This window comes from Anser anser (assembly GCF_964211835.1).
Source record: "Anser anser genome assembly, chromosome: 10".
Taxonomy (NCBI): Eukaryota; Metazoa; Chordata; class Aves; order Anseriformes; family Anatidae; genus Anser; species Anser anser.
Window position 1 is genome coordinate 10,941,310 of NC_139730.1, and position 27,302 is coordinate 10,968,611.

The window sequence follows — 27,302 nt, forward strand, 5'->3', positions numbered from 1 at the left end:
GATGCAAGAATCCCAACAGCACAGTTAGAGGAACAACCTTCATATTATTTATGCTCTTATCACTCAGGTCATGACACAGCTTAAAAACAGATCAAATATTCTGTTGCCGTTTTCCAAAAGGAAACATATGAACATGGCAGAGTTACCACTGCCAGTGAAAAAGCCAGATTTCACTGAATTAAAAAATTATCTAACGTGAACCTGAACAGTGATGGGAGGGGGTACCCAAATTAAGTATCGAGATTAACAGTACTAGTGACAGAAGCCCAGGAAACCAAGATTCCCCAATCAGCACTGATAATCCACATATTAATCCACTCAGAAAGCAGAAATTCAAAGCAATACTGCACATTTAAGTATTAATTCCACCACAGTGACTTGATAACTTAAAAGTAAGTCATATACCAAGTATGAAACAGTACAGGGAGATTGTTTTAGAGCTGTAATTTTATCCATTTCTCTAAACAATACATTTAGCTGTACCTCTTCACCTGGATAAAAACAAAACAAAACAAAACAAAACAAAAAAATAAGAAAGTGTCCAACACTACATTTATCTAAATGATAAATCATTTTTTCCTAAAGCCAAGCAAGACTAAATGCATACGGTAGTAAAATTACTCAATCTAGCTGTACATGCATTAGATGCCAGTACACTGTAGTTACGTTAATCCAACATGGCATTTACTTTTTATGCATTAAGACATAAAAGAGTAGCATTTGAAAGACTAACATCTAATGGAGATAACAAATTATAGCTTTAACTGACATAACTGAGAGTTCACTGAATTAATAAAGATGCTATAATAGCTGCCCAAACTTTCCCCAATTTGTTTTCCCCCCCTTTAATTTTAATAAAATCTCTCTCTAAAAGTTTCTTATTCATATGAGAACAGAACTTACTACAATTTTAAGGGAAAACTGTCAACTATATTTTTACATGTGTTTGTGATTCCTCAGGCAAGCACTGCAAGGTTTTCTTCATTTGATTAGGAATTCCAAAGAAATGCTAAAACATACAATTGCAAAAGCATCAATTTCTATGCTTAGAATTCTCATTTTCAGTAACAGTGGACGTGATTTTTTTTGAAAAAAAAAAAACAACAAGCAAACAAACAAACAAAATACTTCAAAGAACAAACAAGCAAACTAAAGAAAAAAACAGAAAACAAGAGGCTACAGCTTGAAACACTAAATTGGATACTACATGAGGCAACAGAAAACAAGAAATATTAAAGGAAATTAATTCTGATCAGTATACTTCACGGAGGCTTCTAATTCCATATTATACTTTAATAAGAACAGTTCAAATTCCTAGATTCTAGTTTTGAAGTTACATTACAAAATAAAAAAAACTTAAAACAGTATTTATTTATGTACATTCTGCTCCAAAAATGGACTGTAGAAATTCTTTACATTTCTTTTAGAAACACACATAAACCACAGCACAGGTCAACAATCCACTGACAATTAAGACAAGACAAATTCAACCTAAAGAAAATACACCTGCGGAAAGTTCTAATCTATTACTACTTCAGTAACAGCATTTCAGTGTTGCTTCAGACTACTTTAAGGAATTTGTTCTGCTTGCTCCAAAACATCATTGCAGTTGACTATATGCTGAATGACTACTCGTTACAGTAGGTCTTTCACAGAAAAAGATGAACATTAGCAGTGGGAAATTAGGACTTCAGAAGGTTATGAGTCCAGGCATGTACACAATGTGTAAATCATCTAAAACTGAAGAAAAAAGGAGGCACCCCTCTGGTGCCCTACCATACATGCTTTGTAGAAAGTTTCACGCAGCCTACCCTTCGTCTTACTTCAATACATGCCATTTAAATTACTACTTAAAAATAACAGTCACAACACAACTAGTTTGTTAGACTCTAGGACCAAACAGTTTAAAGCTTTTTTGCCAGTCTAAACCAGATGTATGTTCCTTTGAATGGGAATTCACACCGAGTGCTGCAAGTAATTAAACTCAGAGAGATGGATATCAACCTCCATACAACATTTATCATCAGTGATCTCTAATAGTTTGTTATGCTGCTCTCACACAGATTATCTCACATAACCCCAAAGCACACATGAATAATTTGTTTAGGAAAAAAGTTAAATGCAGTAGTTTTTCCTACAGACAACTAAATTTCACACGAAGTAGAAGTTGTTTAGTTTTGGTTATGCTTCAGTTAGTTACACAATGTGAAGAAACTACAGCTTTCAGTCCTGTAGACATCTGCCTAGACCAGAGTCTTCCCGTTGAACCATTACAGAAGCAAGAGTTCATTCATCTGACTCAAACATTTGTAGAAGCACAAAGTCAATAATCTTTGTATTGCGCACACATCAGTTCTGAGAATCTTGTGTTCTGCTTTTTTATTTTATTTTTTAGTTTTTTTTTTTAATTTTTAAATGATTGCTCTCCAACCCATTCAGCTGGAAAGTGATTCAAAAGTTGCTTTGAAGCTGTTCTTAAGTTACCTGACAACAGCATAAAAAAAAGCTGCTTCAATAAGGTGAACTTTCAGGCAAATACACTGGAAATCTCATCAGATCCATGGCACTGAAAGGAGACCACAACTGCCTGAATCAAAGCAGTTTCAGTGAAACAGTCAAGCTCTCAGTCTGGGGACCAGAAATGAACTTTAATAACTATCATTCCGTATTTTGTCTGAAAATCATGTATGCCAGACACCAAACAACTCTTAAGAGTTCTCAGTACCAAAGGAACAGATGGAAAAATTAGAGGTATTCAAAGAACTGTGATGATTAGGTTCCCCTATATAGATATATAAAAAGAACTTACATTATAATAGTATCAAACTGCATAGCATTACAAAAGAAGGCAACTTTAATGGCTGAAATGAAAAATGTCAATGTTACTGATTATGAACATTCTGGAATTTATAATAGCAGAGTGGACTGTTACTAGTAACAACTATAGCCCAATTTAATCAAAGTCTGCCCTCATTCCAGAGAATGCAGAAATGATTAACTTGTACAAGTTATTGCATGCTCTGCTTTCGTGTCCTCCTAGCAGGTTTTGCTGTTAACTGCTTCTCTCTTTCAAGTTCCTTCTCACATTGTTGTTCTCATTCTAGTTCTTCTTTCTGCCTCTTTTGTTGCAGCTTAAGTGCTCTTTTCTAATCAGAAAAGTTCTATGGCTGTATTTAATTTGGAACTGTAAACAACATCCCTCCCATTCTCTTAACGTTCTCTTCTCCAGTCTACCCAGGTTATGATCAAATGTTGCATAAACAATTTATCTTTTCTTCATCCCTTCTACTTTCATGTTTCCTTTTAGAAAGAGCAACTCTGTGATCCACACAGGGGAGAAAAAACAAACCATTTTCTCCTCAGTCTCACTAAAAGTCATCATCTATGTTTACCAGACAAAGCGTATACTGTGCAATGTATTGCCTCTGAGAGAAAATTCTCTTCCTCTCCCATTTAACAGTGGTGGTACTGAAGCACCCCAGTGAGCCCCCACAATATGTGACAGCAACCTATCTGCGACCTGTCTCCTCCTGTGGCTGTACTGGATCTGGCTGGGATAGAGTTATCTTTCCGTGCAGCAGCCCATACAGTGATGTGCTCTGCGCTTGTAGCTAGAACAGCACTGGTATCACACCAGTGTTTTGTCTATTGCTGAGCAGTGCTGGCACAGCATCAAAACTCCCCCCAAAGCCAGTAGGTAGGCAGTGGGCAAGAAGTGGGGAGGGGACATCACCAAGGCAGCTGACCCAAACAGATCAAAGGGATATTCCATACCATATGATATCACACCCAGCAATAAAAGGGGGGAAAGGGAAAAAGGGGGGTGGGGGGAAGGGGGCCACAAACACATTCTCATTATGAAGAAATCTGTCCTCCGAAACAACCGCTATGTGTATTGAGGCCCTGCTTCCAAAGGTGTGGCCAAATGTCACTCGTTGATAGGAAGTAGATAATTTATTTTTCTTCTTCTATGCTTCCACGCGGCTTTTGCTTGGTTGTTGTTGTTGTTGTTTTTACCTCTTCCTTTTCCCTTTAATTAAATTATCCTTACTCAACCCATGAGCCTTTTTTTTTTTTTTTCCAGCATACTTTCTTCTTTTGAGGATGGGGAGTGAGAGAGCGGTTGTGGTGGAATCTGGCTGCCCAGCATGATAAAACCACCAAAGGGCAGATTGTTCTTCCAGGAAGGGATCCTGGTCTTCACAATGCAAGAACAGGACTGTCTACTCCATTTCTTTGTTTTGGGCATAGCTCACAGTGATACAGATGTGGAGGAGCCAGAGGTGAAAATCCTCCTTCTCCCTTCCAGACCTGATAGCCATGGGCTTTGGTGGGGGGTGGGACAACAGGTTGGGGGAAGAAGGATTTGACCCCATCTCACTCCCAGGGAGAAAGCATTCTCCACATCATTATCATGAATATCTTTCCCCTCACCCTGCCCCCAGCTATCTGCAGAGCAACAACCCACACAGAAAAGGGTTTGGGGAAATGGTTATGAGAGGCCCTGGTGAGACAACTGAGGTCCCTGGGTTTCCTGTGCAGGCTGAGCAGTACTCAAAAGGAAATGTGACTTGCTCTCCCCACCCATGACAGCAGTGACTAAGGTATCCAATTCCCCAGTGCCTAAAGTACCTGCAGCTGCAAAGGGGTTGTTCAGAAAAGGCTGCAAACCTGTCTAGAGTTGGAAGGAAATCAGCCTTCAGTGCTGAAAGGACAGGACATTTCTCTGCTGACCCAAAGTGAGGAAGGCCTGAACTCTCTACCTCACCATGCAAATTCCTCTGGAGAAGCCTGCAATGTTCCTCTGGCTGCTGGTCGTCACCTTTGCTGCAGCCCCTGAAGGTGAGAGCCCCACTTTTCCTGGGTCAGGGACAAGGGCATGGGTTTTGTGCTCTCTCCTCACAAGGGTGGATCCTCTGCCCAGGACTTGTAGCATTTCAGAACTACTCTTTGCCCTTTCCTGCCCTTCTGTAGGATGTGTAGATGTTGAAGGACCTAAGGAGGATGATCTGGCATAATTCTGCAGTGTCTCTGTACTTCACCTCATGGCATAGGAGAGCTGTCCACCAGCTCCAGGGCTGGAAGGAGTGGGGCCCAAGCTGACTCTTCCTGACCTAGGAAAATCTGAGCTCTGCCCTCCCATGGTACCCTGACCACCCTCTTCAGATGCCCAGAGCATCGCTCAGCGCCATACTGTCTTCTTGTGTTGAGGTATGGGAGAGGCAGGCTGGCTCTGGACTTAGCTCAGGCTGAAGAAGAAGGAGCAGAAGGAGGATGGCCGTATTGCTGTTGTGTCTCCTTTTCGCAGCAACTCTAGGAGATAAAGGCAGGTCCCAAGAAGGATCCCAGGAACACAAGGCCATTTCTATGCCCAGGTATTTCCATGCCCAACTGTAATGCCTGCCCCATGCATTCCTTCTCTGTGCCATCTCACTTCTCACACTGGGGACTCCAAGCCCATGGAGACAGCAAGGGTTTGGAGGGAGAGAGAGCAAGGACAGCTTTCGAGTTTTAACTTCCCTCTGTAAAAGGGAGAGGAACAGGTTGTGGCCTCTCAGTATTCTTCTCTCCTACCAAATGCCATGCCCTGGAAGAATGGGCAGTGTGTTAGTGGTGGGGAACAACCCTGACTGAGGAGAACATGTGAAAGTAGTAGGGGGTCTTTGGGCACCCTGCACCTATCCACTTGTTACTGTTACTGTTGCCATGTGTTGCAGAGGTGAATGGTCATGTAAGGTTCATGGAGGGTGGAGAGGGGCTGACAGCACCCAGAGGGTCCATGCTTCTCTCCTGCCAGGCCTCTGACCTTTGGGCTTCACTTGTATTAGCAGGAGCCTGGTGTGGGGGTACCGTGTTTGTCTTCTGCATCAACCAAAATTACCTCACATTGCTCAAGTTGCTGTGGACAGGGAAGTGTCTGGTCTTGAGCATTATGTATCTCCAGGACCTCGCCTACTATTTCCACATATGGTGACTTAGCACAGTTTGCAGGATCCAAGTAAAAACCAAGCAAATTCCTCCCTGGGTCTCTGCTTACCCCTGCGATTACCAAGTCCAATGAGGCCATTCATTATCTCTTCCCCAGCCACCCCAGGGCACTGATGTCCTCCTCACATGGGCCACTGGAAGTACCATGGGAAAGAAGATGGAAAGAGAGATGGACACTGCTGTGAATGTGGAAGAAGAAAGAGGAGGGGTACTGCTGGGGAAGAGGGAGTGGAGCAGAGTATGCCTGCCAAGCCGGGGCTGAAAGAGCCTAGCAGGGCCCAGGAGGTTCCCAGGTCTGATTTACACTCCTGCAGCATTTCAGGGTATAGCTGGACCTTGGACCCACAAAAGGTGCAGATGAGCACAGAAAGATGAGCCAAAAGACGAACAAGTGATGTTCAGTCCACTTCTATCTATGCAGGGGTGGGGACCACCTCCAGAGATGGTGTTCTCAGTGATGCTGGGTGTGTGTCATGAGGCCAGAGGGGCCACAGGCTCCATCCACTCCATCCAGCTCTTGCCTCTTCCTTGTGGGAAGCAAGAGCTGTGTTCTTCTCCTCTCTGTGTCCCTTTGGGGTTTAATTCCTCTTCTCCCTGTCCCCAAAACAATGAAATGATCTCACAGAGGGTAGTGCCTTGACTCCTGACGTTGTGCTGCACAGCACTGCTGGGAGACTGGGACTGAAGAGATCCAGGCTGCCCTTGGCCTGCTACTGCCCAACTCTAAATGCCACTTCTTAAGAAGAATCCTTGCATGGAAATCATCCTTCCTTTTCAGGTGGAGTGTAGCACAGAAGAGAGAGTTTTTCTGGGATTTTTCTAATCATGGATTAAGGGAAGGCATTCCTAGATAAAGCCAATAACTGCTCCAAGGAGCCTTGTAGAATCCTACTCTGAGCAGCTTTGGAATTTTCCAGGGGCAGGCTATTTTCTGGGGACACAGCAATAGCCCCATGTTTCTTGCTCCTCTGGGGTTCATGTGCAACTGGCAAACCAACTCCCCGTGTGTCCATACCCATCCCATTCCCTGTGCTCAGGTACAGCTGGTGAAGGCAGCAGTGGGGCTGAGAGGGGCTGGGGACTCCATGTGCTCCTTCTTCCAAGACTCTGGATTCATATTTAGAGATATGTCAGGTTTACCAGCAGTTGTCTAGACTCTGGTGGGTCTCCTGCCTCAGCAGTCCTTTGGGTGGTACAAAGAAATATGGTTTTGTAGTGTCTGAGCAAACCATTGCTTCCGGGGATAACTCCTGGAGCTAAAGGACTCTATTTTTGTGCACCCTGCAACCTTGGGACTGACTACTGAACCCATGAACTTTCTCACAAAAACTCAAACTTCATACCTGCCCTCTGTCTTTCCAGGTACCCTTTCCAACATAAAAATGGTGGCATCTGGTCCCAGGGAGGGGAAAGTCTTCGGATCGCTCCCACTCACCTGCACTGTAACAGGAGCACCTTTGGATAGCCCTCGCTATGACTGGAATTATGTCCGTCTGGCTCCAACAGGGGAGCTGCAATTTCTAGCGTGGATCTATCCTTTTGGGAATAACACAGGCTATGCCCCACCTTTCCAAAGTCGAGCCACCATCTCGGCAGATAAAGCCAAAAAAAAAGTTTCCCTGCAGCTGCATGCCCTTACAGCCATAGACACAGCCACCTACTTCTGTGCCAGACAGCACACCATAAAATCAATGGAGGCAGAGGCAGCACAAAAAGTGGGAGGACTACTGTGGTGACAGAGCTCTTCCTCAAAGTGACAGTTGCCTGTACATGTTCTCTGAAATAACAGTGAAGATTAGGACTAAAGGATGTTGGATCTCCCAACCTATCCATGGCAACTGAATTTTCAGAGAAGTTTGACATTTATAACAGAAGTCAGAAATAAAATTTCATGTATAAGTCCCATGGGAAGCTCAATCCCCAAACCTTTCACACAACATAGACTTTCATCTAATTCACAGACTTCTCCACAAGCTACTATCACTGCCTCTTCTCCACATCTACCCTGGTGCTCCTTTAATCCCAAGAGAGTAAAAGGAGCAGGGCACCCTCAGCTCTCCATCTCAGAGCTTCTGTGAAGCCTCTTGGGTCTGCCAGATGGCACTTGGCTCCTTCTGTGTGCAGCACAAATCTGCCCCAAGCTGCCTGTCCATCTCCCAAAGGGGGATTGCACCCTTGTTGGAGAGGCTGGGTACCCTTATAGCTCTGGGAACAGCAAAGGTGGATGTTTGCTTTTTTACATGCTGGATCTGGAGATTGGGCCTGAGCAGCAATAGTCTGCTGCAGAGTATTTAAAACCTCAAGCAGAAACACATCCCAGCACTGCCTAATCCTTATTGATAGACCTTCCTCCAGCCTGCTGTGGGTGGCCTCTGCCAGCGCTGGGGCACCAGCAGTGCTAGTCATACAGAAAGATTTCTTAGCTGTGTTGGCACTCAGTCCAGGTAAGTCATGGATGGTGTTTCTTTGTGCACTGATGTCTGGCAGAGAGGGAAGTGCAAGAGCATGAGAGGTACTTCTGACATAGAAGTGCATATGCTCCAAGTATATCTATTTGTGTCTATTCTCCCTTTCTACAGGAAGACAGATGGTCAGAGGTGGCAGTGCCCAGGGCTCTCTCACTACCTCTGCATGACGGCCACTATGGCAGGATTGGACTTTCCCTCTAATCCTTAAATATGCCGCATGTCATTCCAGATGCTCCATGCCTGACAGAGATGATGATATCTTTTTCCAGGGAGGGAATGTTTTCTGGATACCTCCTACTAACCAGCAACACCACTGAAAGCTGTTTGTTTGTTTGTTTGTTTGTTTGTTTTTTCTTTGTGACACCGAGACACTGTGAGGTACAGGTTTTATCAGGCCCTTGAGGATATCTACAAGACATAGGAAAATTTGATGCAAAACCTCATTTAGTTTCTATGACCTGTCCTTCCAAGGCCAATCACCACCTTTACAGACAAAATGAAGAGCAAGGTATCCCTACAGCTGCATGGCCTCACAGGCACAGACAGAACCATTGTATAAGGTGAAAAGTACCAACCCAGAACTGCAGTGTGGCCCAAGGAAGCACTCCTCCTGAGCAGCATGGGCAGATTTATGCACAAGCTCCTGCCCAAACCCAGTGCAGAGTCTCTGGCTGGGCCTTCTCCCACTGTGCTGCAGCCAGGCTCTACCTGCTATGTGGTACCGGCCTGAGCCCACTCATGGATGTCAGTTCTCAAATCTGGATCTGGGACCCAAAGCACTTCGAACTCATAGACCTGACAGTGGCAGGCTCTAAAACCCACTGGGTTTCACACTGTACTGTCAGCAAGTTTGCTGATCATGCAAGACCAGGAGGAGTGGTTGATATGTCAGAGGGTTATGCTGTCCCATCCAGAGGGATCTGGAGAAATGGACTGGCAGGAAGCCCATTTGAACTCATGAAGTTCAAGGAAGGGAAACGCAAAGTCCATGCACCAGTACATGTTAGGGGCCACCCAACTCAAAAGCAGCTTGGCAAAAAAGGCCCTGGGTGTCTTGGTGGACACCAAACGGACCACGAGCCATTATTGTGACCTTGACACAAAGAAGACTAATGGTATTCTGGGCTGCATTAGGCAAAGTATAGTCATCAGATGGAGGGAGGTGATCCTTTCCCTCTACTCATCATCAGTGAGGTCACACCTGGAGAACTGTGTCCAGTTCTGAGCGCCCCCATACAAGAGAGTCATGGACATACTGGAGAGAGTCCAACGAAGGGCCATGAAGATGATTAAGGTACTAGGGTATCTGACATTTGGAAACGGTTGAGAGAACTGGCACTGTTCATCCTGGAGAAGGGAAGGCTCAGCAGGGAATCTTCTCAGTGTACATAAATATGTAAATGGAGGCTGTAAAGAGGACAGAGCCAGGCTGTGGTGGTGGTGCCCAGTGACAGGACAATAAGCAATGAATACAAACAGAAACACAGGACATTCCATCTGACAATGAGGAAATAATTCTGTACTGTGAGTGCGATGGAGTACTCACACAGGTTACCCAGAGAAGCGGGGGAGTGTTCCTCCTTGTGGATATTCAAAAGCAGTCTGGACATAGTCCTGGGCAACTGGCTCTAGGTGGCCTTGCTTGAGTAGTGGGTTGGACCAGACGACATCCTGAGGTCCCTTTCAAACTCAGCCATTCTGTTAATCTGTGATGCTGTGAATGACTTCTCTAAGTTGGTTTCTATAGTTGCCAGTTCAGCCTTGTAGTGAGTATAACTGTGTATTCCTGATAGGTGCACTCATACAATACACAATATATACATGGCTAGACAAACAGACGTAAACACGAACAGCGCAAACAACCTGAAAGAGCCCGTTTCCCTCTGACTGATCAGGATGAAAGGGCATTAACTGAAATCATGTATATGCATGCACACATCCACATAAGTGTAATACTGGCAGTCTCTCACACTGTGGAGACCTCCAGTAGCTGGCTCTTGACAATGGTCTATCCTGTAGCTTCCCCTGCAATCCCCAGTCTCCTCAGTTGCCCACGTCTCTGAGGTCCACAACCTCAATTCAGTATCTGGCTCTCACACACAGGCACCCACTCACCCACCCTATTAAATGCCTTTCCTCTCTCCCCCACCCCAGTAACAGACCTTAGACAGCTGGCAATGGATTCCTTGGTCTCCTGGTTGCCTCACATGCAAAGACATGGACACACGTAAAAGGGTTTCTCTGTTAGATGGTCCAGACGTCTGGTCTTAGCAGTAGCTCATCTTCAGATGTCACAGTTTATGCACTGTGGTACTGTACTCTGGTACTTGGTTTGGACCTCCTGTTCCCCAAAGCAAATCTCAGTCAAATCTCAGATCCCCTGGTTTCTCCAGTATCTGGCCCAGACTTACGGCTGCCTTAATACCTGAATCCCAATTTTTATATCCTACTAATTGGTTAGTCTGGCTTGATGTTTTTTAGTGACTGCACACATTGACATATACACTCAAACAATATGTACTTACTTCAGTCTTTTTTTTTTTCTTATTGCTGGTATTCCAGGCACAGGAGCCCTTATGACCCATGGTCTCCTCTCCAGTTGCTGGTACCACCATGGCCCAGGCCCTTATAGTCTGACCATACAAAAGACCTACATGGTCTTTTTTTCCCAGTTGCTAGCATTTAAACCTTAATACACAGACATGAACACAGAATAGAGAGGCCCCTCAACAACAAATGAACTGCCAGCCCCCAGTGCACATAACAGGACCTTTTAATACCTTTTTCCTTCTGTTTTCCCAGACATCTCTCCCTGAATCACCTTGATACCTCCCATTTTCACATTTTTCTCTCCCTTTGACAAACTCTTTGTATATTTTAACAATCTTCTTACAACACCTCATAATAAGGTGTATTATCCTCAACGCACTCTAGGAGTCCCCTGGATTGCTTACAGCCTCCTGTGTAGCTTTTCCACCAGACATCTGGGTGTCTGAAGTCCCCCACCAGGATGAGAGCATCTGAGCATGATGTTTCCTGTAGTTGAAGCAATAAGGCCTCATCAACAGGCTCCCCTTGATCAGGCAGCCTGTAGTAGACGCAAACTACCAGGTATACTTTATTGGTGTGATCCTTAACTTGCACCCACAAACTCTCAACCATGGCTGTTTCTCAACCATGTTAATTTAAAGTCGATCCATTCTGTAACATTGAGGGCAATACAGCCACTCCTTCTTCCCTGCCTATCTCTTCAGAAAAGCTTGTAGCCCTGTATTCCAGTGTTCCATTTGTGTGATCCATCCCACCACATTTCAGTAATAGCAATCAGGTTGTATTTGTCTAATTGCACCATGGTTTCCAGCTCCTCCTGCTTGTTTCCCATGCTGCATGCGTTGGTGCAGAGGCACTTCAGCTGGGCTATCAGTCACATCACTTTTCCAGAAAACTCTTCCTGACTGCTTTGGGACAATTCACAAGTATATCCCTGTTTCCTAAGTTCCCAGGTTTGCTTCCTTCACTCAGAGGTACATCCCCTCCCCGCAGTGCATCTAGTTTAAAGCCCTCCTGATAAGCCCAGCCAGCTTGTTGCCCGGAACACTCTTGCCCTACCTGGTCAGGTGCGCCCACAGTCAATCACACAAAATCTGGTTTGTCCATAAATAGTGATGTCTGTGGTTGGCATTGGATCTGTCAGGTTCCTGATACATACTCAGAACTGAAGGGTGGATCTGTCTAAATAATTTTACACACTCTATTCTGTCACCAAGGCCAAGTCACCATCTCTTCTGGGAGAGCAAGAAGAAGATCTTCTTGTGCAACTGCTTGCTGATACTTAGTTCTGTGCCACTCACACTGACATAGAGAGGATTGTATCAAGTCAGCGCAGTTACATAAATAACTGATCCATTTTGTCTGGAAAAGTGAGCCAAAATTGTGCATTTTAGTAAGATGCTGTATTCTTGTGGTTGAAATGCATTAAGGTACTTTTATGTGTTGGATTTATGGAACTCTGAAAGAGAATAGTAGAGCAAGATATTAAAGAAAATATAACTCAGCAATAAACAAGCTACCTGCATGTCTTACACAGCTGTGCTTTGAAAATGTGCCAGAATCCATAACTGAGAGTGAATCTACCCATTTATCTCCTGCACTGCACTGAGACATGGGCAATGTCTCGCCCTTCCCAAATGAAACTGCTGTACCTGAAGGTATATGTAGAAACCAGTGTTGTTTGCCACTGGCATCTACTGATGCCACTTCCTAAGCCATTCTGTGAAAACATTCAGTAACTAGTGGGTTAGAAAAGAAAAAAAGAAAAAAAAAAAAAAGGGACTGCAAGGTTGAATTCAGTCTTTTCATCTCTTTCTTGGACCAGGCACAAATATGAAGCTGGGAAACTTCTGATTTGTGACTTCTGGAAGAGGGAGACACAGTTTGAAAAGTGAGAATTTATAACACAGCAGTTGTTCTTGGAAATTCAGAGAATGTGTAGTGAAACACATGTTGTGTGACTCTCCTCACCAGATTGATCCAATGTACGGATTTTGGCTGGAATAAAGTTAAGTTTTTTATAGTAGCTTGCATTAGGCTATATTTTGGATTTGTGAGGGAAATAGGGTTGATAACACACTGATGTTTTGGTTACTGCTGAGCAGCACTTACCAAGAGTCAAGGTCTTTTCTAGTTCTCACACTGCCCTACCAGCAAATAGGGTGAGGGTGCACAAGAAGTTGGGAAGGGACACATCCAGAACAACGGTCCCCAGCTGACCAAAATGATACTCCATACCACATGATGTCATGCTCAGCAATAAAAGCTGTGGGGAAAGAAGGAGGAGTGGGAAATGTTTGGAGTTATGGCATTTGTCTTTCCAAGTTGCCATTATGCATGATGAAACCCTGCTTTCCAAGAAATGGCTAAAAATCTGTTTTCCAGTGGAAAACAATGAATATATTCCTATTTTGTTTTGTTTGCATCTGCAGCTTTTGCTTTCCCTCAAGTCTTTATCGCAGTACATGAGTTTTCTCACCTCCAGTTCTCCACTATCCCACTGCAGGAGTAACACAAGTCAGCACTTGTGTGGTACTTAGCTGGCATATGCCGGGGTTAACACCCAACACCCAACTTCTTCTGATTGATCTAGTTCTCCACCCATATACCACCTACTCAGTTTAGCCTCTCTCATTTCCAGATATGCTTTCTTACATGCAGAGAAAGATATGGAATAGAATAGATCTCAGAGTCAGTCACCTACAACATCCCTGGCATACCCATCACTGATAGCAGCTGAGCTTGGAGTTGGATCCAACACACTCTGGGAAATGCCTAAAACCTAGCTTTACTCTATCCTTTCTCGAGAGTCCAATGTAATGTTTCATCCTTTCAAAGCCAAGTCATCAGCTCTGCAGATCCTTCTAAGGACCAGCTCTCCCTGCAACAGCTGCATACACAGCTGCATATTTCTGCAGGAAAAAATTGAATTTCTTTAGAAAAAAAATCATAATGACTGATGGAAAGAGCAGGACAAAAGAAAAAGAAAAAAAGAAAAAAAAGGTGACAAGGCTGAAATGTTATCAGAGTTTTGATAGTTGGGTACAAAACCATTTTCTTCCCATTCTTCATGAGGAAAGTTTTCCTTGAAATGTCTGAAGGGTAATTTCATGATTTTAGGGAATCCAACAAGTAGCCACAGTAAACACAGTAAATCAGCCCCCACTCCTTTTCTCCCCATACACCAATTAGACAGGCACCATAGTAGAAATTGAACTAGAGTACAGTTTTTTTCTTCACAAAAAGACTAAAAATGTCTTATTGGCAACTTGGCAGAACAACCTGGGGATCCTGCGGGACTCTGGTGAACATGAGCCAGCAAATGTACCCATGGGAGTAAAAAGGATGGAGCCAGGCTTTTCTGAGTGGTACCTAGTGACATGACAAGAAGAAATGGGCAGAAAATGAAATACAGGAAATTCCACTTAAACATAATGAAGAGCTTTTTCACTTGGAAGGTAACTGAGTATTGGAACAAGCTGCCCAAATAGGCTGTATAGTCTCCATATTGAATACTCAACTAGATATGGCACTTAGGAACTTGGTTTAGCTGACTCCACTTTGAACAGGGGTTTGAGATCAGACAGTCTTCTAACATGTCTTCCAGCCTTGTTCATTCTGTGATTCTATGTTTTCTGGCATCACCCCCCATCTTTCAAATCTTAGCACATCTGTACAGCAAAATAGGCAATGACACCAAGCAAAATTAACCTCTGATGAGTATGTGTATCACAGACTTATTTTGCTACGGCATAAATATATTAGAAATAAAAGTAATTTGGTAGATGATCAGTCCAGAATAGTCCTAATATGTAAGACAAAATTAAACTGACACTTAACGTGTTTGGGTACATCTGGTCTCTGACATTAAGAAAATGTCCTACCTTAAATCTCCAGAATTTTATTGAAAAGAAATCTAGAATAAATTTATTTAAGAGTAAAGAGCTCTGAAATTGATCCATATTCAATGTCACCAAGTATGGGCAATGTTCCAGTGAGGGAGGCATACCATTTCCTTTATCTACCACAGGAGTGATGTTGACAATGTTACTTTTAATTTACAGCAATTGCTCTGTGGTTTGATTTTCCACCAGTAAAAGAACAGAGAGGAAGACAAAATGCAGCATTCAAAAGACATCAAAGAAGGTGTGTCACCTGGTACTGAAATGAAATCAGAAATGTTTTTGTATGACTATTCATTACTGTGTGGACTAGGTATCACAGTAATTGAAGGGGACTGAACTACACAACACAAACTGACTTCCTGAAGAGCCTGCAGGTGTATAATATTCCACTTCCTCACAACCTCAGAGAACAGATTTGATCATGATGCATGCTGTGGGACAATCACTATATGACATGCTAGTTTTTCTTGCACTCAAATATGGGTGTTGGGCTCAGGCTAATCTGATTTTGAACATCTAATGGTCTGCTCTTGGTCACCAGGTGGTGTTTTACCTGCCACAGTTCAGAAGGTTGTATCTAAGTTACTCATTGTGTCTCCTTTGTAGCCAGTAGACAGAAAACCCAGGAACTGGGCTTGATGTTCCTTTTGGGTCCCTTACAACTGTGTTTCTCCAGCACTTCTGCCTGGATCCCTCAAGTGCCAGCATGGCTGGAATGTATGCCCAGCAACCCTGCCAGGATGCCAGGCCTGTCTTGCAGTGCACAGACACAGAGGAGGGACAGTGTGAATAAACAGAGAGTGAGTTAAGAGAAGATTTCATGAGAAAAGATGAGAAGAAAGGACAGACTGTGGTGTTCAGCTGCAGGGCTCAGTCAGACAAGCATAGTGACTGGCCTCACTTTACACATGATTTTTCTACCCTTTTCTACCTATCCCTCTTTGTTCCTCCTGCTGCTCCTTCCCCCTGCACACCTCCATGGGTTTTCAGCGCTCTGCAGTTTCTGCATCCTCCTAGTCCAGCCTCTTTCTGGTTCACAGGTCCAAAATTCAGGTTGATCTTCCTGGAAATTATGCCTGTAGCTTGCTAGCTCATCAACCACTGTGACTGGGAGTTTTGTTTCTTGTTATTGTCTTCATTTTTGCTTTGATAGGTCTGTGTCTCAGCATTTTGCTTACAGTTCCCCCTTCTTTATTTCTGATCGTCCTGATCCACAGATCTTCATTCAGACAACCCTGATTGAATCAACATTCTCATACTGCATTTCTTTCTTTATCAAGTAGTACAACTGACCAGGTTTTCTGGTCACTGTCTCCCACCTTAGAATCATAGAATAAGCTGTATGCTAGGACATCCAAGGGAAGTGGAGCTCTCTGGTTAAGATACCTGTGTAAAGAAGACAGTACCCACGAGAGAGACAGCAAATAATCTTTCCATAATTCATAATCCCTGATATACATGCCGTCAGTCTGGTATTCTGTCCTATTGACAAGATAAGGTTTTCCTTATAATATTTTGGAAGGACTTATTCCTTCTCTTACCTGAGGGGAGATTCTATTTCTTATCAGAGCAATTGGCAGAACATCTATCCATTTAAGAAGAGTTTCTTGACATAACATTGAAAGCTGCCTTTTGAGGGTTTGATTCATCCTTTTGACCTTTCCATTAGACTGGGGCATCCAAGGGGTATGTATGTCCCATTTGAATTGAATAAACTTTGATAGCTTTTGGACTATTTCTGAAATGAAATGAGGACCATTATCTGAGGATCACCCTTCAGGGATTCCAAATCTATGAATTATTTCTTTCAAAAGAGCTTTTACAACTTCTCCAGCCCAATTGGTGTGGCAAGGGAAAGCTTCCAGTCACCCCGAAAATGTATCTACTAAAACAGGTAGGTATTTATAATGCCTACATATCAGCAGCGCAGAGAAATCTATTTGCCCGTGTTCCCCAGGGATTATCCCTCATTTCACTTCATGTGCAGGTGGTCTTCTTTGTATTTTGGGATTACTTACACAGCAAGTTTGACATATTAATTTCTCTGCCTTTTATCAGGGCCTCAACCACATGTTCCTGTAAGGCACCTTTTTGACTACCAAATCGGCTTTTCTGTTTCCTTGAGTCACTTCTCCTTGTCCTTTTTAGTGGCTATGTATTGATTTACTGCTAATTCCTTTTGTTCTAAAAGCACATGCAACAATGTCAATATTTCTTGTCCATATTTTATACGGTTTCCATGTGAAGTCAGTAATTCTTGTTCTTTCCACATGGCTACATGGGCATGTATGACTCCAAAAACATACTTAGACTTGGTATATATGTTAACTTTCAGATCTTTCTCTATTTCAAGAGCTATAATCAACACAATAATCTTGTCCTTTTGTGCTGAGGCATTCCAAGGTAATGGTTTAGTTCCTATTTCTTCCTGGACGGTTACCACCTCATATCCAGCTTTCCTCTTCCTCTCATGCATGAAACTGCTGCCATTTGTATATAGCTGTAAATCTTCATCTTTTAATGATTCATCCTTTAAGTCTGGTCTGCTGGCATAGACTTGTTCAACAGTAGCCAAGCAGTCATTCTGTATTGGTTCTTGCTTAGTTATTGGCAACAGGTTCAATGTAGATACCATACCCAGTGTCTCTTCCTCCTGATATATCAGAATAGCTTGATATTTGGCCAATTGACTCAGAGAAACCCAGTAATGTCATTTATCATTTATAATTGTCAGAAGTTCATGAGGGACCATTGCAGTTATAGGTTGTCTCAAAGGAAGATTCCAGGCCTTCTGGATTAATAAAGCAGCTGCTTCTACAGACCATAAGCATGCAGGCCACTCTTTACTTATTTCATCAAGTTGCTTTGAGAATTAAGCCACTGGTCTTTTCCAGATCCTGAGCATTTGGGTTATCACTTTTAAGGCCTAATGTTATCTTTCATATTGTGAGAAACAAAGTTGTGTTTTTGCAATAGAAGTTGTTTTTGCAGTGGAAAATGCCACTAGCCTTGCATATTTAAAAGTGATTGTGCAGGCATGACAGTAGCATAGCAGTGGGAATTATATTAAGAAGGGGAAGGTCCCACTGTCCCAAAATAAGGAGGATAGCTAAGAAAAACAGGATGAACAGTGCAAAATCAGTAAAACCAAAAATCACGAGCCCTCTAGTTAGGAGATAAGAAGGAAAAAAAGGAAAAGGAGAAATTAATGGTTGGTCAAATAAAATAGTACATATATGGTATTGAAAGGCATCCACTAGCTTGTGAACCTATAGTACTCAACTAATGAGGAAGCAGGAGAGAAATCAGGTGTTGGGTAATAGGGAATACAAGCTCATGGTATACTTTTACTCTGCGCTCCTGCTTGCTGGATGCCCGCCATTGCAATTGCGAATAAAATAGCTTCACAGAAGATCCTGTCTGAGAAAATTATTGAGATTTTTCTCACAATATACATACAATTGAAAGGGCTTAGTCATGTCAGGGAAGCCTAAGAACAGAGCTTCCATTAGTTTTCTTTTTATCTCATCAAAATTTTTCTGGTACTCTGGAGTCCATTCCAGTAGTTGTTCTGGCCCTTTGATAATATCGTATAATGGCTTAGGAATAAGTCCAAAATTTGGAATCCAAATGCAGCAGAACCCAGCCATTCACAAGAAACCTCTTAACTGTCTCTTGTTTTTTGGTACTGAAATTCTGCAAATCATTTCTTTTCTTTCTGTCACAAGTTTTCTTTGTCCTTTTAAACTGTATTAATTGCAGTATGGTATTACATTCAAGTATCCATTTTTTGTTCAAGCCTCACCATCCTCCATTTTATATTGTGGTCACAACTGATTACAATACCTTTTTACTTTTTACAATACCTCTTTACTTTGGTCATTGGGTCCCCAGAAAATTTAATCCAATTCCTTAAAATACACCCCAAAATGGAACAAGGGGCAACAGTCAAGGATTGGCTAGATCCCATATTTCTCAAAAAGTGTTTTCTTGTGCACTCAGCTCTGACCCTCTGTCAGTAAATATTGCTGGTCCTCTAGCAACCATCAAAAATCTACGTGTATTTATTATAGACTTCCATTGTGTATCTTAAGATGCAACTTCCCGTGTCACAAACTGATGCAGGAAGGAAGGTCAACATGTACAGAAGGGGAGGTCAACATAACCGTTGAATGGACGGAGTTTACTCAGATAAGCCTGTTATAGTGGGAACCCAAATGGATTTATCAGCCTTGAACACTGACAACAAGAAGTAGATAAGGAAGTAGAAAGAGTTACTCATGTAAACTTTAGGTGAAGCTTATCCCATTAACATAGAAAAGTACCCACCCTTAGGCTAGGGAAGTCCCCTACCACTAGAAATCCCTTACCCTTAGAGTGTGTGTAGTAAAAAAGTAATGTACTGTATCTTTAAATGAAAGCAAGAAGTTAAAAGACCAATCATGTAAGTGCATGCTGTCATTGAACCTGAGGAAGTGATGATCTTGCATTTTGTAATATATAAAAGAACTAACTGTTCTGAGTAAGGGTGGCATGTGAGCTTCGTGGAGTTACCACCTGGCATTCATCTCTGTGCAGACATGAAATAAACAAATGTCTTGATTCTGAGTGCTAATCAGCTCCTTGCACACTGGGTAAAGAACACCATTTTGGGACAAGACTGACCATGCCAAAAATGTGACAGGATAATCAGGGTCTTTCTGATATTGAGTGATAACATGGCAACAGACCACGGACTAAGTTTGATATATTATAAGTACCCATACTGATTAATTAAGCCCGAGCAGAATGCAATCAGTCTAAGCATAAGGTTAAGAAAACTGAAATGGAGAAGCTACTTACCGTGTTGTCAAGGCACTAATGTTACCTATGGATGAGCAACAATAAGGAAAGTTGTCACAGAATCACAGAATCACAGAATCACAGAATCATAGAATCATAGAATGGCTTGGATTGGAAGGGACCTTAAAGATCATCTAGTTCCAACCCCCCCTGCCATAGGCAGGGATGCCACACACTAGATCAGGTTTGCCAGGGCCCCATCCAGCCTGGTCTTGAACACCTCCAGGGATGGGCCATCCACAACTTCTCTGGGCAACCTGTTCCAGTGCCTCACCACCCTCTGAGTAAAGAACTTCTTCCTAACATTCAATCTAAATCTCCCTTCTTTCAGTTTAACCCCCCCCCCCCCCCGCCTTGTCCTATCATTATGTACACGAGTAAAGGGTCCTTCTCCATCCTTTTTATAAGAACCCTTTAAGTATTGAAATGCCCCAATGAGGTCTCCCCAGAGCCTTTTCTTCTCCAGGCTGAACATCCCCAGCTCTTTCAGCCTTTCTTCATAGGAGAGGTGCTCCAGCCCTCAGATCATATTTGTGGCCCTCCTCTGGACCCATTCTAACAGGTCCACAACTTTCTTGTACTGGGGGCCCCAGACCTGGATGCAGTACTCCAAGTGGGGCCTCAGAAGGGCAGAGCCAAGGGGGACAATCACCTCCCTTGACCTGCTAGCCACGCTTCTCTTGATGCAGCCCAGGATATGGTTGGCCTTCTGGGCTGCAAGCACACACTGCTGGCCTCATGTCAAGCTTCCGACCTACCAGAACCCCCAAATCCCTCTCCTCAAGGCTGTTTTCAATAGGTTCTTCTCCCAGTCTGTACACATGCCTGGGATTGCCCTGACCCAGGTGCAGCACCCTGCACTTGGACTTGTTGAACCTCATTCGGTTCATGTAGGCCCACTTCTCAAGCTTATCCAGGTCCCTTTGGATGGCATCCCTTCCTTCTATTGTATCAACTGCACCACTCAGCTTGGTGTCATCTGCAAACTTGCTGAAGGTGCACTCAATCCCATCATCTATGTCATTGATGAAGATACTGAAAAGCACCAGCCTCTACCTGGACATAGAGCCAATGACCACCACTCTCTGGGTGCATCCATCAAGCCAATTCCTTATTCACAGAAAGGTCCACCCATCAAATCCATATCTCGCCAATTTAGAAATCAGGATGTCATGTGGGACCGTGTTAAAAGCCTTACAGAAGTCCAGGTAGATGACCGGTCGGTCTTCCTTTGTCAACTGATGCAGTCACTCCATCATAGAAGGCCACCAGATTGGTCAAGCATGATTTGCCCCTGGTGAAGCCATGCATTTGATTGTCAACATCTCATATTCTCTTTCACAAACACCTTCACCAGGCAACACTCCTTGACCAGCCAACAAGACCAGCCAACTACTCTTACAGGGTTGTGACCTTCAGTTGTGACCAACAAGCTGATGCAAGAGTGTCAGATGTGTTTCTAGAAGGTTGCTGGTCTGTGGATAGACTATTATCTGGTGAATAGTTTGTCCGTATACCCAAGGAGGGCATTGTCTAGTCCGTTCAGGAGCAACTGAGTGAGTCAACACAGTTGTTGTGTATCCCCTGTAAATAGTCTATCAATATCTTTAAAGACCAACAACAGATAAATCACAGATTTTTTTTATGTGAATTGGTTATGTAAGTATGTTATATAAGTGTTCTATTCTTTTATTCTCCCATGCCATAACAGAGGAAGGGAGCATCTCGCCACGCATATGCATAACAAATGTATTCACGTGAATTTTATTTTTCCCTGGACATTATGTTTCACACAAATCTTTAGATGCTGTTCATGCTAAGAGTGCAGAATTTGACCATTATGCAGCATTTGATCAATCCAACTTGCACCACCCACAGCAATATACTTATTTAATAATGCCTCTATGGTACAATATATCTCTACCTAATAAAGAACAGTTACCAAAAACATGATTTACTGAGGTACTAAATCACCCTTAACCCTGGGCCATCCAGAAAGATAACAGCTCTAAAAGCCCAGAGTCAGCACTTTCCTCTTCTTCCTGGGAAAAAAAATAAAAATAAAAACTAAAATAAAAAGAAATTCCTAAGTGAAAAAACAAAGAAACAAACAGAAGCAGAACACTTCTGCAACTCTGAAGAGTTTTACTAATTTCTGTAGAATCATACACAACTTTTGTTTTTTTTCATTAGGCAAAAATCTAAGTCCTAGGTAGGTTTAAATCCCCACTTTTGACCCATGGTCAGATTCTTATTTGCAAATCTATGTGATTTCTTTATGTGGTATATCGGTATACCTGTCTCATCTGAAATACTGTGAAGTAAAAAGGAAGGAAGAGGCGCTTTTTGTAACTAAGTATATCACTGTGTTGAGAACTTGGAGTAGCACAATGGCACAAACACTCTAAGGCCTCATACAAAAACCTGAGACTGCAAAAAGAAAAATACATTTCAAGGAAGAAAGAAAGAAAGAAGGGAATGTGTTGAAGGAGCAAACTGCAGAATTCCTGTGACTGTTTATTCTGCAAGTATATTGCTTATTGAGTTAACAAAAGAGAAGAGGAAAGAGTTTTAAAAGCTTTGGCCTGCATCAAGTTGTTTGAAATCTCTCTACTACAAAATATTGTTCCCCCCCAGTTTTGGAAAGAAAAGTTTCTTTGGAGAGCTTTCATAGCATTTCATTCACAGATCCATTGGACTAACCACTGTCATTTTGTTCCTTGATTTTATACACCTTTAATATGTAGTGAGGAAATTGTTTCTTTTTTTCTGACTACGCAGAAACACTGTGGAAACAGACAAGCTTGTATTTGGAAGTGGGATCACTTTCTCAGTTGAACCAAGTAAGTTCCATTTGTATTACAACTAATATATTTTGTAAGTTTGAGGTGGGGTGGACAAAGTGGAGTAAATCTGAAGTGGGGTGGGTTGTGTGATGTTACAGTTAAATGAGAATTTTCTGTTGCTAGGGATCTCTTGAACATGCATACACCAACCAGGTGTTCAAGTCCTCAATTTAGTTAACAAAACCTTTCTGGACCAAAAAAGTTGTTCTCCTAGTTGTGTGCATCAGCATTACTCCACATATCCTCAACACCACCTCTCCCCGACCCTCTTCCCCCCAGTAGCTGCACTACTAAATTTAGCACTGTATTGATTATACCTACTGGAGATGGTATTTTGGCCCAGCTTTAGCATGAGGTAAAGTTAGTTCTTTTCTTTCATTTGTGTAACACTAAGGCGCATGGAAAGGAAAATGGAGACATAAAGGGTTTCAGCAGAAATATCCTGTGGAAAAGCAGGGCATATGTGATTTAGCAACAACTGTTTGAAATGTGAGAAAGCACTTCATATTTAGAAATGTCACTCTCATAAAGGCGATCTTTATAAGGATGGTCTATCTACCCCAGCTTTTCTGTGGGAATGTGAAGCAATAAAGTCTTCCCTGAGCCTCAACCCAAACTCTCTCAGCCTGTCTTCATAGGAGAGGTGTTCCAGCCCTCTGATCATCCTTGCAGCCACCTCTGGACTCACTCCAACAGGTTAATATCCTTATTATGTTGGGGACCCCAGAGCTGAACACACTACTCTTGGGGGGGAGTCTCATGAGAGATTGCCACGGCCAGGCACGGGCTGTGATGCTGAAGGAGCTATAACTTAGGTGTGGACAAAATGCTTATAACCTCACCTTAAACCAGCTCCTATGCAAGGAGATGAGAGAGAGTCAGCTCCAAGTCCCAGCAGCTGAACTTCCAGGACAGGCAATGCACATGAACATATCAGGAAATCCTGGATAAGCATTTAACTGGGGATGAACATTTCAGAGATCTCTTCTTTTTCTCCTAGTTTTTCACAGTAATGACAGGGGTAGGTTTCAGTGAAAGCACAAATGCTTAGTACAAAGATGCCTTAAGGATCTATGGGAGACTTGTTTCTTTCAGAAGGAATAGGCAGAAAGAAGACAGAGTAAATGGGATACGTGGAATGGCACTGAAAGCCTCTGTTAGTTGCCCTAGTTTTATTTCTTAGGATGGCTCAGCATTACATAGTGAAATGGTCTCGTAACTTGGAAATCACTCCAGAGCTCATGTAACGCTATTCACTTGTTAAGTCTAGAGACTTTTCTATGCCTGGGTCAGGTTCCTCAAAGAAATATTATGGAAATATTGAAATAACAGAATCTGGAAAGAAAATCTCCTTGGACCTGAACATTTGTAAATTAAAATTTAACTTCATCTTCTGTTTTAGCAACATTATTTTGTATCTGCAGGTAATCCCACCCAATCCCACTTATTGGAACAGTACTGTAGAGTGGAGTATCAGAGTCCTATCACTTATATTCTATGGTTAAGCCTTTTAACCTCATCAAGTAAAGGATTTTTGCACAATTAAAAAAGGATCTTTTATCATGTATCATGTTAGAAACATATAAGTCTGCCCTTGAAATAAATGTTCTTTTTATGATGTAAATTATTATGAATTATTAATGAATATGATCATTTGTGTTGTATTCTTAAGAACTCCCTCTTTTCAAGGTGCCTAACTTAAATGAATTCACATATAGGTATGAGTTTTGGTAAAAAAAAAAAGTTTAAGACTCCAAGGGATTAAAACCTTCCATTAAAATCCCACTGTGCTCCCTTTCTGTATTTTATCTGCTCTTTGGGAAACAGAAGGAAGAAGACACTCAGGTGTCAGGGGACAAACATGAGTGGGCTATGTTTGAATCGCAGGTGATTTAGCTGTCAAGAAAGTATGCAGAAATAAAGTTATTCTAAAGTTATGCTTCTTTTTCAGACAGACAAGAATATTCTACACCAGAAGTCATTGCACTTAAATCAAGTGAACCCAAACAATATAGCAGCAAATTTAACATAGCTTGTTTGGCAAGGACATTCTACCCTAAGAACATCAGTCTTGATGGGCCTGAGGGTCACATTGTATATGATCTGAAGGCACCTCTTGTCACATCAGAGGGGATGTACAGTACCTGGAAGGTAATTGGAGTAACACCAGATGCAGAGGGGACCTGCAGGGCTGTGCACAAGAGGAATGAGACTGCAACCAGCACAATCCTGCCAGGTACAGTGTTTTTTACAAGCACAGACTGATTCTGGGAGATGCCTCTTCCAAGATACTTTCTTATTCTTTGAGCATCTAGCAGGAGCAAGAAAGTACAGTCAGAAAGATATTTAGGTGTTTAGATATGTGGAAGTGAGATATTCCAAAGTACAAAGTACATGTAGATGATCTTAATTCAACTACTTAAGCACTGGACTTTTCTTCTTTTAAAAAAAAAAAGGGGGGGGGGAAACAACCAAACAACAACAACAAACCAAAACCAAAACTCTTTACGTTTGTGAGTCTACCTTTATCTAACGCAAAATTGTTCAAGGCACATGAGTGTACATGTCTGATAGCAGAAAGTTTGAAATAACTTATGAAAACAAAAAGAAAAGGAAAATACATTTTTAACCCAAAACTTCTGGTTATTTTTTGATTATTTTTTTCTTATGGTAAAATGCATTTCAAAACGGATAGAAAAATCCTCAACAATCTTGGTGGATTTTTCTGCAATCACACATAGAAAGATAGTTTTTCTCTTCAAATTAATACCAGAATTAATGTCTGCCTGCCATCTGATACTCCAATAATGCTTATCTACTGCTGGGAAAAGGGGTATAGATGTGCTTTCTATAATTCTCGTTTTATGTAGTTTAGATACGGTTTATAGTGTGTCTCAATCATTCAACAGAAGAGAAAGCTGAAGAACTGGCGACAGTGAATGCTTGCAACATTACGGATGCCTCTACAAAAGGTTAGTTGCTTAAAGCAATAGTATAGTTTATGTACTTTACTGGTGATTCAGTAAAAATACATGAAAATGTATTATCTTTGGTACAGAAATGTCTGAATTGTAGATACTTATTAAACAATAAGTTTCACTGATTGTGGATTCTGTATGAAGACATGAAAAATTACTTTCTCTAGTGTAAAAATGTCAGAATTGGAAATATTTATTGAGGAATAAGCTGCTTTTTTGGGTTAACAGGTTAAATAGCTGAGAAATTTCCCTGGGATAAACCAGCAATGGGAAGTAAATTTTCACTGGGCAGGCATTTCTTCCTCTCATCCTTGAACTTGATGAATTTCTCTGCCATCTTTCCCTCTGTTCCTCCTTCCCTCACCATCTATGATGTGTGGATTTTCCCTTTTTTTTTTTTTGACAGCATCAAGGCCAAAATCTCTTCTATCTTTTTCTTCTTTTGAAAACAGATGTCAAAATGGAAAAAATGAATATGCTCTTCATGGCTGTTTTGTGTTTGAGAGTCCTGCTGGCAAAAAGCATTGCCTTCAGTACTCTCATGACTATCAAGCTATTCATCTTTGAGGTAGGAAATAAATTGTTCAGTCCCTGGGAACATAGGAGGGAAGTGTAGGGAGTGCAGACGATTTGGGTTTGCAACCTCCTGTAACCCCACAAGGAGTGATATTATCTCAGCTCTTCTGGTTTCCACAGAATGAATCAATGTTTCCAGTGACTAACTCATTGGTTGTTCATCCGCAATTTGCTTTTACACCAGGCTAGACCAGAGCACCTCAGGTTACATCAAAAATCTTCTGCTGGCAGCTTCAAGTGGAGAAAGTCTGGAGAAAAGTCCAGACAAGTGAGGACTACAAAGGGAGAATCCCCAAATCCAACAAATTTGAAAAAGGGGAAGGAAAAAAGTAGGTGGGAGAATTCTGAAGATCAAGTACAGAAAATGACCAAAAAGATTATCCAGTTTATTCTGAATTCACAGAAATTAGGCACAACTTCATTAAACAAACTTTGCTCTTTCAGGTACAGGGTAAGCGAGCCAGCGATGGGCTGAAGAGTGGGAGAAAACATGTAACAGTGTAATTTAAACACTGTGGCTCAGCTTTGCTGCCAATAAACATCTAAGGAACCAAAGAAGCAATACCCTTTCCCAGTTCCTGTAGATCTTTGAGTCCCATCACTTCATCAAGGTGCTCTTCAGTTAACACCATCTGAAAGCTTTCTTAAACAGTTAATATTGTTGAACTCTTGTCTTGCTAAGTTTCATTAATTGTTACAACAATTTTTTGTTATATTTGATTCATATCAGAAATTGTCTTCAACCTACTGCTAAGCAGGAATACTTAGATGTCCTACTCCTCTGTCCACTGCATTGAAGTACCCAAGGTGCTTAGATAGTTTTGAAAGCTTAAAACTGAGCTTTATACTTACTATGCTTTAAAGGACCATCTCTATTCGTATTACATTACTGTCTACAAAAGTAATGCCATATTGCTTAGGGATCCCAGGCAGAGAGGAAGCGTTATATGGTTTTAATTTTTAGATGCTTTTATTAGTGCTAATTTTCTAGTGTAGGTGAACATATTTCCACTGGACCTAAAGGAACTCATGTTAGACAGATATATAGTAGGATTTTCCTTTGCTCCTCCGGAAACTTTCTTCTCTTTGTCAGGTATATGGAGCCAATATTTTAGGTTTCTTAATAAAGATCAAAATAAAATTTTATTA

The 27,302-nt window shown here is 42.0% G+C and overlaps 1 pseudogene across 1 annotated transcript; it reads left to right on the forward strand.

Annotated features, from left to right (window-relative positions):
* The first annotated feature begins 3,828 nt into the window (after nucleotides 1-3,828).
* Nucleotides 3,829-27,302, forward strand: LOC310904997 (annotated as a pseudogene). The gene is made up of 7 exons (XR_014589228.1): nucleotides 3,829-4,842; nucleotides 7,351-7,720; nucleotides 22,535-22,596; nucleotides 24,551-24,835; nucleotides 25,509-25,571; nucleotides 26,030-26,145; nucleotides 26,338-27,302. The product of XR_014589228.1 is annotated as an uncharacterized misc_RNA (transcript).